Source organism: Sphaerodactylus townsendi, linkage group LG02 (genome assembly GCF_021028975.2).
Source record: "Sphaerodactylus townsendi isolate TG3544 linkage group LG02, MPM_Stown_v2.3, whole genome shotgun sequence".
In the NCBI taxonomy this organism is placed as follows: domain Eukaryota; kingdom Metazoa; phylum Chordata; class Lepidosauria; order Squamata; family Sphaerodactylidae; genus Sphaerodactylus; species Sphaerodactylus townsendi.
Window position 1 is genome coordinate 146,986,697 of NC_059426.1, and position 10,895 is coordinate 146,997,591.

Below are 10,895 nucleotides of genomic sequence, written 5' to 3' on the forward strand. Positions count from 1 at the left end.
ATTGAAATTCTATCATACAGCTGTTGGTTGCATAGAAACCCAGCCATTTGGGGGGTGGGGGAGTGATCCTACCTAGAATCTTTTTAGCAAGGACATGGATATTTCTGGGTATAAGGGACAAACTGAATGCGGTATTGGGAATCCGTCATTGATTACCCCAACATTCAATTCAGCCTCAAAAACTAGCCCTGCAAAGCTAAATATGGACTGGGTTCATGGAACAACTGACAACATTTCTGCAATTAAAACTGACCCTCCCTCTCTTATTGGCCCACACGAGCTGTTACAATTCCACAGGGCCTGTAAGACAGAGCTGTTCCACCAGGCATGGTGTTGTATACACATGCCATCCTGAGCAGAAGGATGGAATAAAAACAAAAACAAAACTTTCCCCAACACCATGACCCCATTTCCTAACAAACACCCCATCTCAACTCCTGCAGCTGTTTTGGGTGGGTATATTACACATCAGGGATCCAATCCCGATTCCCTAATATCACGTACAATTTGGCCTTAAGCCATGGTATGAAAAACAGATTCTGAGGCAGGGCTCTCATGAACTCTGGCTCAAATTAAGCCCTGTTGGTAATCTTCCACTCCCTCTTCCCCCCCGCCCTCCACATTCTCGTTCCTTATACAGCTTCCTTGTTCCTGGCAGAAAAGCAAGTTGGCAAGGTTCCTTTGCAGTTATGAAGTTTAAGTTGGTCACTTTCACCTCCGTCTCCCCTCCAAGATTTATCTTGTTTTAGAATATAAATTGTGGTGGTGGTGAGGAGGTGGTGCTTCAGTCACACACAGCATTTGAAACAAGTCAGGAACAGTGACCACCATCCGAAGACATTTAAGGTCACAAGCATTTGTGTGTGTGTGTGTTCTCTTTGCCTTTGCCCTTGAGGCAGGGAGGGATAGACTGATCTTAATATTTTGTTTTTCCCACCTGACCAAACAAATAGTTCATTTCTGGCATGCTTAAATATCTGTAACTTGAGTCATTTTTAAATAACAGGACATTGACCTCTTCTCAGTCTTGCTACATAAAGAATGAAAAGAGATCTGAAAAGGGGTAGAAAGCAAAGAAGTAAAACGTTTTATCTAGAGTTTCAACACTCACCGAAGCCAGGATGATGTAGATTTTTTAAAAGATTTTTTAAACACATCTGGAAGGAAAGAGGAAGACAGGCTGTTGCTGATGTAAACTTGTTTTCCCCTCAGCTGGACAACAGTTACCTCATATCACCCCCAGTTGACTCCTAGCAGTCATTTACACCATGCACACTCCTCCCATGAACAGATCAAGGTTGAGAGTTAAAAAGATCACCTGCTGTGCGGCTACTTGGTTGCTTTTTACCAAGTTCCTGTAGAATTCAGATCATGGCTTGAAACACGTTCCTGCACCGCCCCCCACCCCCACCCCCAAACCACATATGAAAATTTTCTGGGGACCTCAAAAGCTCACACAATCATCTTGATTGAAAAAAAGGTATTGGGTAGCTTTTGTAGATATCATTTCTGCTTGATTTCAGGCTGTAGTAAGTGGCTTGCCTGGCACAGACAGCACTTGAACTGCGCTCTTCGTGTCATGTTTAGAAAGCTTGAGCAAGGCATGGGTGTCTCACTGGTGCTGCGAAAGAATCTGTTTGTGTCAGCTGGAATAGCACCCGACCACAAAAACCGATCCAAAATATGTGACCAAGACCCTAATAACCCTATGAATCATTCTGGTGCAGCAATTCACAGGGTTGGGTGACACAGTCCCAGGGCAACTGTTTAAAGACAACTCTTCCTTTTTTATCAGCACAAGAATCCAGCCCAATTCAGCACAAGGATCCAGCTAAATTCCAAGGAATACCCAGCAGCAGGTATTAACACTAACAGTGCTAGTTTTGATCCCAAATGATGCCTTCTCTCCAAATCATATTACTATTCTCAGGTACCACGACGATAATCTCATTTGTTACATGTATTTTGGGTATATTTTTAAAGAACAGCCAGTGGCGTAACTAGGCAAACTTTAGCCCTGGGCAAAACCTGAGTTTGATGCCCCCCCCCGGCGCATGCCCAATGCAATGCGCACCCCCCCCCGTAGCTACGCCCAGTGGCGTATCTAGGCAAACTGGAGTTTGGTGTCCCCCATGGGCAGCCACCCTCCTCCACTGTGACCAAGCAATGATTTTTTACACCAGGTTGTTTCAAAGTCACCATCACATTATAGAACATGCCCCAACTCACAAATCTGAGCACAGCAATAAGCCATGCCACACAGCAGAAATAATTTTTTGAAATTTTCAAAATGCTTTCAAAATGTTTTATTACTGCTATGAAAACAGTTTATGGTGTATCCAGTACCCCCAATTGGGGGAAACAGCATCACTTTCAATGTTTCAAAGGAGAATCTGGGCTCCCTAGTTTAAACAAGTGATGCTGGAATCCACCCCCAAACAGCAACATTTTCAATGGTGTTTAAACTAGGGAGCCCAGATTCTCCTTTTAAATCCACCTTAAAGGGAGAATCTGGGGTTCCCAGTTTAAACAACATTGGAAGTGATGCTATTTTGGGGTTGATTCTCCCCCACCCTGAAACAGCATCACTTGCAATGTTTAAACTAGGGACCTCAGATTCTCCCTTTAAATCCATGTCAAAGGTGAGGGGATTTAAAAGGAAAATCTGGGGAAATTTGGAAGGTGCCTGCTGGCAGGGGTGCAATTGTTATGATAGCAGCACCAAACTTTCAGGGTATCTTTAGGAGACTCCCCTAATGATACCACCCAGGTTTGGTGAAGTTTGGTTCTGGGGGTCCAAAGTTATGGACCCTCAAAGGTATAGCCCCCATCTTCTGTTAGCTCCCATTGGAAACAATGGATGATGGGGCACCCCTTTGGGAGTCCATACCTTTGGACCCCCTGGACCAAACTTCACAAAACCTGGGTGGTATCAGTAAAAGATTATCCTGATGATACCTCCCAGGTTTGGTGAAGTTTGGTTCAGGGGGTCCAAAGTTATCGACCCTCAAAGGTGTAGCCTCATCTCCTATTAGCTCCCATTGGAAACAATGGGGGATGGGGCACCCCCTTTGGGAGTCCATAACTTTGGACTCCCTGAACCAAACCTCACCAAATCTGGGTGATAGCATCAGGAGAGTCTCCCAAAACATTCCTGAAATTTTGGTGCTGCTAGCCTAAAAACTGCGCCCTCTGCAGGCCACAAATGTGAAAAACACTGAAAATACAAAAAATCCCACAAACAAACCTGTGCCCCCCACAGGGCTGCGCCCAGGGCAACTGCCCAATTTGCCCTATGGGAGGAACGCCTCTGAGAACAGCCAATTGTCAATCGCATAACAATGTGCTGGATCAAGACTAAATTTTCCATCAATAGAACAGAACTTTCCTGCTTCCTTTCCAACCATGGATTTCTACCAAATGCTGCTGCTGTAGGATAGGTGACTCTGAGGAACAATATGGGAGGAGGGTCTGAAAAAAAGGGGGAATCTGTGGAAATTTCCGGTGTAGTCTAGATCCAACTCAATAATTCACTGCTGCTCGTGCCCAAAAATGAGGCAATAGTTCTACTAACCAGCCTATGTAACTTGTTACTAAAATCATCCACTATTCCATAAGTCTGGACAGCAGAAAATGCTTTATTGTTTTTTTTAAATGGATCCAAAGGGAGTTGGCCTAGCATATGTCCCAGACAAATTAGAAGAAACTGTATTCAAAGACAGAATGGTAAGCACAGAGGGGGGAAATCAGCATGGCTTTTGCAGAGGCAATACTTGCCTCACCAATCTTATGCAGTCTTTGAGAAAGTGAACAAACATGTAAGTAATGGTGACTCAGGAGACATTATGTAGTTGGACTTTTAAAAAAGGGCTCTTGATGAAGTACTTCACCAAAGACTCCTGTGTAGGTTTAGCAGCCATGGGATAAGAGAACAAGTTCTTAAATGGATCAAAAATGGGTTAGACAACAGGAATCAAAGAGCAGGAATAAATCAATGGTTTCACAATGAAGGGAAGTAAGTAGTGGTGAACAAGGATCAGTACTTGGGCCAGTGCTATTTAATTTGTTCACAAATGATTGGGAACTGGGTGTTAGCAGGGCGGTGGCCAAGTTTGCAGATGACACCAAATTATTCAGGATGGTGAAAACCAAGGCTGACTGTGAAAAGCTCTGTCCCAGAAGAATCTAAACAAACTGGATGAATGGGTGACAATATGGCAAATGAAATTGGACATAGGTAAATATTATGTGATTTACACTGCAACGAAAAATATCCCAACTTCACATATATGCTAATAAGATCTGAAATTGCTGAGATCAAGAATGAAAGAGACCGTGGAGGCATAGTGGCTAGCTCAACTAAAGTTTCAACCCAGAGCGCCTCAGAAGGCAGAAGCTTTATAGGACAGAACCGTGTACATTGCCTATAGTTCCTTAGAGGACAGCTGGGAGAGAAGGAGGCTTGATGGAAACAGACTCTTTGGATGATATAAAAAACAAGGATGTGTTTGCACTATTCAGCTGTGAAACTTTTTCTTCCAAGTATGCATGGGTCATTGTAATAACAAATTGAACAGAGGTCCATGTGTTACGGTTTATCCAACCTGCTGCAAAATTTATGAGGTTTTCAAATCTCTGGTGGCCCTATTTCTCATGCTAATGTGTGAACTGCTTTCACTGAAAATATTGTCCTATATCCAACCATACAACTAACAAAACTTAAGTGTCTCTCTATATTTTTAGAGGGTCAGAGACCTGACTAGGGTGTTGAACTCATTTATTATAAGGGCCAGATATGACATAAACATGACTTTGTCAGGCTGGGCCCTGCAGGGGGAGGGGGGCTGTCTCAGCTGGCAAGTCCCAGTAGGCTCACCAGGCCAAATCGGGAGCGAGGGAGGGGGGGTTGCCCCATTTAGCTCATAGGTCTGATAAGCCTTCTCAAGGGACTGGATCTACATGTTTGATACCCTGCTCTATAGCTTCAACCGTATCAAATGAAATTCAGTTCAGCAGAGACCTTACTTGAAATATGCAATCTTTGATAATGTCAGTGCTGCATTATTTATATGGGTAAAGTATTTGCCCATTATGTAACGGCACCGCAAGGGACTTACAGGATTTCTGTAGCTGCCTAACCGGTGCATGTGCAGCAGGTTTACACAGGCACAAACAATATGTTTCCTCTTTAGCACACATTGTCAGGATTAGGAGAAGGATTCTGCTGACCCACGTGCTTTTTCATATGGTCTAAACCTACACAAATCACTTGGATATGTGTAGGTCATCCCACTGGCAGAAAATAAGAGCTTGTTCATGCCCCCTCATGGGCCCTTTCCGCACATGCAGAATAATGCTCTTTCAAACCGCTTTCAATGCTCTTTGTAGCAGTGCGGAATAGCAAAATCCACTTGCAAACTGTTGTGAAACTGAATTGAAAACGCATTATTCTGTGTGTGCGGAAGGGGCCATGATGTATAACTTGAAATGAGAACCAGGCTTCTATTCTCCTGGCAGACAAAACTCCTGTCACCTTTTGAGGAAACCAACCTCAGTCTGGACTTCCTGGTTGTTCAGTGAGATTAATATTAGATGATAATATACCTCAGTTTTCCACCTCAGTTTTCCACAGAAGGCACTGTGAATTATTAGGCTGTGACATCAAGTGCAACACTAACATCTGCAGGTAATAAATCCAAAAGCTACCAAAAGCTTCAGCACAGATAACTTGCTATGTTCAAGAAATCTGGGAGGGGGCCACACAAGAATATAACAGATTCAAAATGTATAGAAAAAAGTACTGTGGTTTCTTTCCAGGCTGATGATGATTTCCCATTCTAATGGCAATGCTCCTTGTGTTCTCGCAGTGACTAATTCTTTCATTTAATTTACAATTCTAACTAGATTTTTCTCTTTACACCAGAATCAAATATTTCTTCTGCATGTGAAAAGTCAGCTCTAACAGTAAACAAGGGACAGATGCCCACTTCATCCCACATACACAAGATTTTCTTCAGTTTCACAAAACAGAAAGAGAAAAGCGTATAATCATCCTATTATAAAATATGGCTCTGCAACACCATATTTGTGAGATCAGCTCTAGGGGAAAGATGGCTCAAACTGTCTGCGGGAAGTCTTTAAATCAAGCAATCTGTCAAATGACAAATCTAGCTCAGTTATATAATCAATTGGCTTCTAAGAGGTCTTGATCAAAAAATAATCATACTAGCTTGTATTTATAATATCGAAACGAAAGCTCTCAGAGAACAGATGATTAAAGGGCTACGTTACTACCTGACATTAATTACATTGGACGTGTGGTCAAATCCTTCTTAACACTCAGCAGGAGGATACAAATGACTGAACTGTCCCAGAGGAAGTGCTTATAATACACTCTGTAGATGGATGGTGCTTACCCACTACTCAAAAGTGAGTTGGTGGGGTGGAGCATTTCCCTAGCAACAAAGCTAGAGTCTTAAGGGCTGGAAGGGGGAGAAAAAAGCAATCTTCCCACTACTTTCTTGAGGCAAAATATGTGAGTTCCACACCTTGGAACTCTGTGAATTAGAGTATCCCCAAGACATCGTAAGCATGTTACTTTTTTGGTGGTACTTTTAAAAGGGATTTGTTGAGCATGTAAGGAACACAAAAAGCGACAAGTTCAAGAATGGTGCTGGATGGGGGGGGGGGATGTCCCTGTAAGCTGGGGGGGGGGGTGTCCCTGTAAGCTGATGCGTAAGGACATAAATGATGTGGAAATAGAGCTGCCAACCTCCAGCTGGTGACTGATAAGCTCCTGGAATTACAACTGATCTCAAGGTAGAGTCTATGGCTCTATATTCCACTGAAGTCCCTCCCCTTCCCAAATCCTCCCCCTCCCTCAGGCTCCAGCTCCAGAATCTCCAGGCATTTCTCAACCCAGAACTGTGAGATCATAGTTTCTCTCCTCCCCCAAGATAGTTGTATTTCTTCTCAGGTGAAATGCTCTTCTTCTACCTGTATGAGGTACCAAGATGGTACCTTCTGGCAGCATTCTGGAGCAGGCACCTCTTTCTCAGCATCTTGGACCCAATTTAAACACTATGCCAGCAGGCAAATGGAACTTGGTCACATGATATTGTACACACCCTACATCTCATTTAAGCTGGGCTCTCAGCCACTACGTGTGTGGTACTGGCACACTATAATATAGGCAGGCATTGTGCTGGCATGCTGATGGTACACACCCAGACCAAGAGAGCCTGGTTTAAACAAGAAGTCAGATGTGTTCAACAGTGGACAGGTAAATTCAAGCACCATGCTTAATTCAGGATTCACAGAAACTTCCAAGGACAGCCACTATCCAGATTTTCTTGGGGGGGGGGGGGGAGGCCTTCACACACCAGATGATCAGTAGGCAAGCAAGAAAACATATTCTCCTTGGAGAGATTCCAGCAGGAGAGAGGATGGGCATTCTGACTAAGATTCAACAATCACCACCAAAGAATGAGGACCCTCCAGGGCTCACAGACTTGTTTGGGGAAATTCCGCAGAAATTGGTGAGCCATATCAATGTTTTAGGCTTCTCTCCTCCAAAGAAGCCAGTGAATACATCCATCACTGAAGATACTTTTCTCAGATGACACTGTTGGGTAATTGACATTTTTAAAGGGGGGAGGGAAGAATACTCTGTTAAAATTAGCCTGTTGCTAAGCTTGTTGCTTATCCTGTGGAATTTTGTGTCAACTTTTTGAACATCACAGACTGCTCTGGCAGCAGCATTTATTTTCAAATGTGGTTTGTCAGTGGGAAGTAAATAAGCATGTTTTTCAAAATATACAACCCCAGCATACACAGAAACACACAAGTAGTTGAACTGCCTCTGAAACCAAGCAATAGATGCTTCAATGTGCCTGAGATTTCCTCAGGCATCTAAACACCTCATTTTAGTAAGGCAATAAGCCTCCTCCCCGAAAGTGTATAAAACTCTTTAAGGAAAAACAAAGGGGAAACCACAAAACAATTAGTTGGCGGATTTAAACAAAAGGGAATTTCAGTTTTACCTAACTTCTATTACTAAGGCTCATTCTGTCTCAGTACCCCACCTCCTCTGTCATTTTTCTGAAACCCTGTTCACCTACCTTTAACCTAAGTTTCTCATTTCCAGTTCGTTAGCTGCGCTCTTCCTTCAGCCAAACATGTATGTATCTCGACTCCTTCCCTCTTTGCTTGTTTACACCCCAAACCCTACTTTCAATCCCCATTTTGACTGATAAAGCTGTTGTCAAATAGTCTGTATAAGACAAAGTGACAAATAGTCTGTGTGAAGGTTTGAATTCCACCCACACTGTCAACGTCTCCTTCCCTCCAGGAAAACTGGATTTCAAACATTCAACTTTTTTCCTTGAGCCTCGGAAAGTTCCATGCCACCACAACAGCTCAGTGTCATGGACTTTTCTTCCACAACCACAATTCAGTACCAATTGCTTCTGTCTAAATCCTCCCTATTCTAATTACAAGAGAGTATTATATGCTCATACAGCAAAATCTGTAAACTAGGGAGAAGGACAGCAGGATTTTATCTCTAAAACATAGAGATGTCTAACTTTTTCCATGTGGAATTTGTCACTTATTTTCAAAAAGGGCATATATGACTATCTCATAGTACAAGTAACACAACAAATGACCCCACTCACATGAGACTCCTCTTCCCAGTAACACAGGGGGCACAGTCTACCAGGGACTTCTCCTGCATGGGCCCCACTGAAATTAACAAGAGCTGTGGATAGATTACTGTCCCAATTCTCTCCCATTCTGCTGCCCTTATTACTCCCCCCCCCCCACACCATCTACCTGAGGGTGCCTTAATATAGGCAACACAATTTTGCTACACACATGCGAAGCCACGTACATGAACATGCTGGATTTATTTTCATTCTGTCCATTGTTAACCTAATAGACAAAAATCGTTCCATGACCTTAAACTATAACCGCATTTTGGAACACCACCCATACATTTATTTAATTATTTATTTTATGTAAAACATTTGTATGCCGTCTTTCCACCCAGCCAAGATCCACAAGGCAACACACACAACCATTTAAACCATTAAAAATACAGTTAAAATAATCAAATAGTTCAATTAAAAACACATAAGCAACACTAGAAGGTGGCCCGTAATCACTTTGGGAGGGATGTCACATGAAACAAAAGTCTTCCTGTGCCTGTGTGGCCTACAGGTTTGCTCCGGCAGTACAACAGGAAGGAATATATTGGGAAGTACACAGTATTGATTTGACAAACACCCCTGCTCCCCACCCCATTTTGCTAGCAGCTGGAAAGATAAGAAGACATTCAGAAAAGAAAAAGAGAGAGAGACTGGGAGGTTAACATGGAGAGAAATAATCATCTCCTTTTTAAGTGCTTCCTTGACTGAAGATCTTAGACTGAATTACCAGGTCACAAATTGGGAGCACCACAGCAACTGAAGTAGAAACACTGGGACAGGCTACCCGACGCTGACGGTAGACATCCGACCACCGGACTGTGAGCCCCGTCTCAAGAAGAGAACACAGCATAAGAGATGTCCCATCACATCACCCCAGTGGTCCAGCTCAGCATCCAGCTACACAGAGTGAACCACAGTTGCCTGGAGAGCCACTGTTTCCAAGCCCCAGGTTGTATACAAAGCGCTGTTCTCCTAGGACTGGGGGAGGGTAGACAGTCATCGATTTCCCCCCAAGATCTTTCTCAGATTTGGCTTTTAAGAAGAGGGAGAGGTAATAAAAGGGGAGGTTTAATTTTTTTTTAATCCTCTATCAATCGAATGCTCTCTCTCACCCCGCCTTGACCAGGGCACCCCCAGTTGCATCGAGTGACTCCAGCATGCCAGGAGGCTAATATCTGCTCTTTGTTTAGATGGGAGGAGACCCCACGCTTGATTCTGATCTGCCCGGAGCGAAGCGTGGCCAATTTTCCGATCAGTCTCGCAGTCTTGGAAGACTTTCAGCCGAAAGCCGCCACCTTTCAAACCTCCAGGGGATCTGAGCGCGTGGATGTTTATACAGGGAAAGGTCATGTTGTCTTACCTACAGTCGCCTCCCGGCTGCCGAAGAAACTGTAGGCAGGTTCCTAAATGCTCTTTCTTGTAGCACTGCAATTCCCTTAGACGAATGCCTCCCCCCCGCCCTCTTTCTCCCTCCGGCGCTTTCCACCTGCCTCGCCGGGTCTGCACGAGAAGAGTGGCAAGCTGCAAACGTAGTGGAAAGACGGATCGGATTACCGGTGCAGCGCCATGCAGTTTCTTTCCAGCAGCAAAATAATAATAATAATTTAAAAAAACAGGGCTCCGAATCGAGGATCCAAACCCCGCGGGAAAGTTGAGCGGCAAACAGCGAGGGGGGAACCCAGAGCAGCCGCCCCCGCCCGGGCGAAAGGGCACCGCTCCGGCTTTCTTGTCCTTCTCCCTCTCGGAGGAAGGAACGGAGGCAAGCGAGGACCTCTATTGGGCGGGATCTGAAGCCGAAGGAAAGGGATTGGCGGAAGAGAAAGGAGGGCGTGGCCGCCCGCCCAAGGGTGTTTTCTCCTTTCCCACCCAGGACACGCGCGGGGAGGGTGGGAGGTCAATTGAGGGTCCGGGTGACTAGCTCCGGCTTCTCAAGTGCCCGTTTCTGAGTGGTTCTTCGTCAAGCCCCGGATCCGTATTCAGTTTTTCAATGTAAAACCAGCATTTGCTTCCTTGCCTTCACGATGGGACCTTCGTTCCTATTTTCTCTTTTCTGTACCATTGCAATTGCAAGCTTCTTCAGTCCTCGCAATATATTCCATTAAAGGGGGGGGGGGGGAGGTCATAGTGTTACCTAGCAGATCCCTGCCTACATAAATCTGGTTACCCTAAATCTATTGGATACTTGGG

The 10,895-nt window shown here is 44.3% G+C and overlaps 1 protein-coding gene across 3 annotated transcripts in view; it reads right to left on the minus strand.

Moving 5' to 3' along the window:
* STON2 (stonin 2) overlaps nucleotides 1–10,445 on the minus strand; it is a 70,504-nt gene extending 60,059 nt beyond the window's left edge. For 2 of the 3 annotated variants that reach the window (XM_048485061.1, XM_048485059.1), the window contains exons 1-2: nucleotides 10,069–10,445; nucleotides 1,112–1,157 (exon numbers count right to left, since the gene is read on the minus strand). The gene's annotated coding sequence lies outside the window, so the exon portion shown is untranslated. The remainder of the gene's footprint in view (nucleotides 1–1,111; nucleotides 1,158–10,068) is intronic. The other variant, XM_048485060.1, reaches the window with a different exon arrangement.
* Between the last annotated feature and the right edge of the window lie 450 nt (nucleotides 10,446–10,895).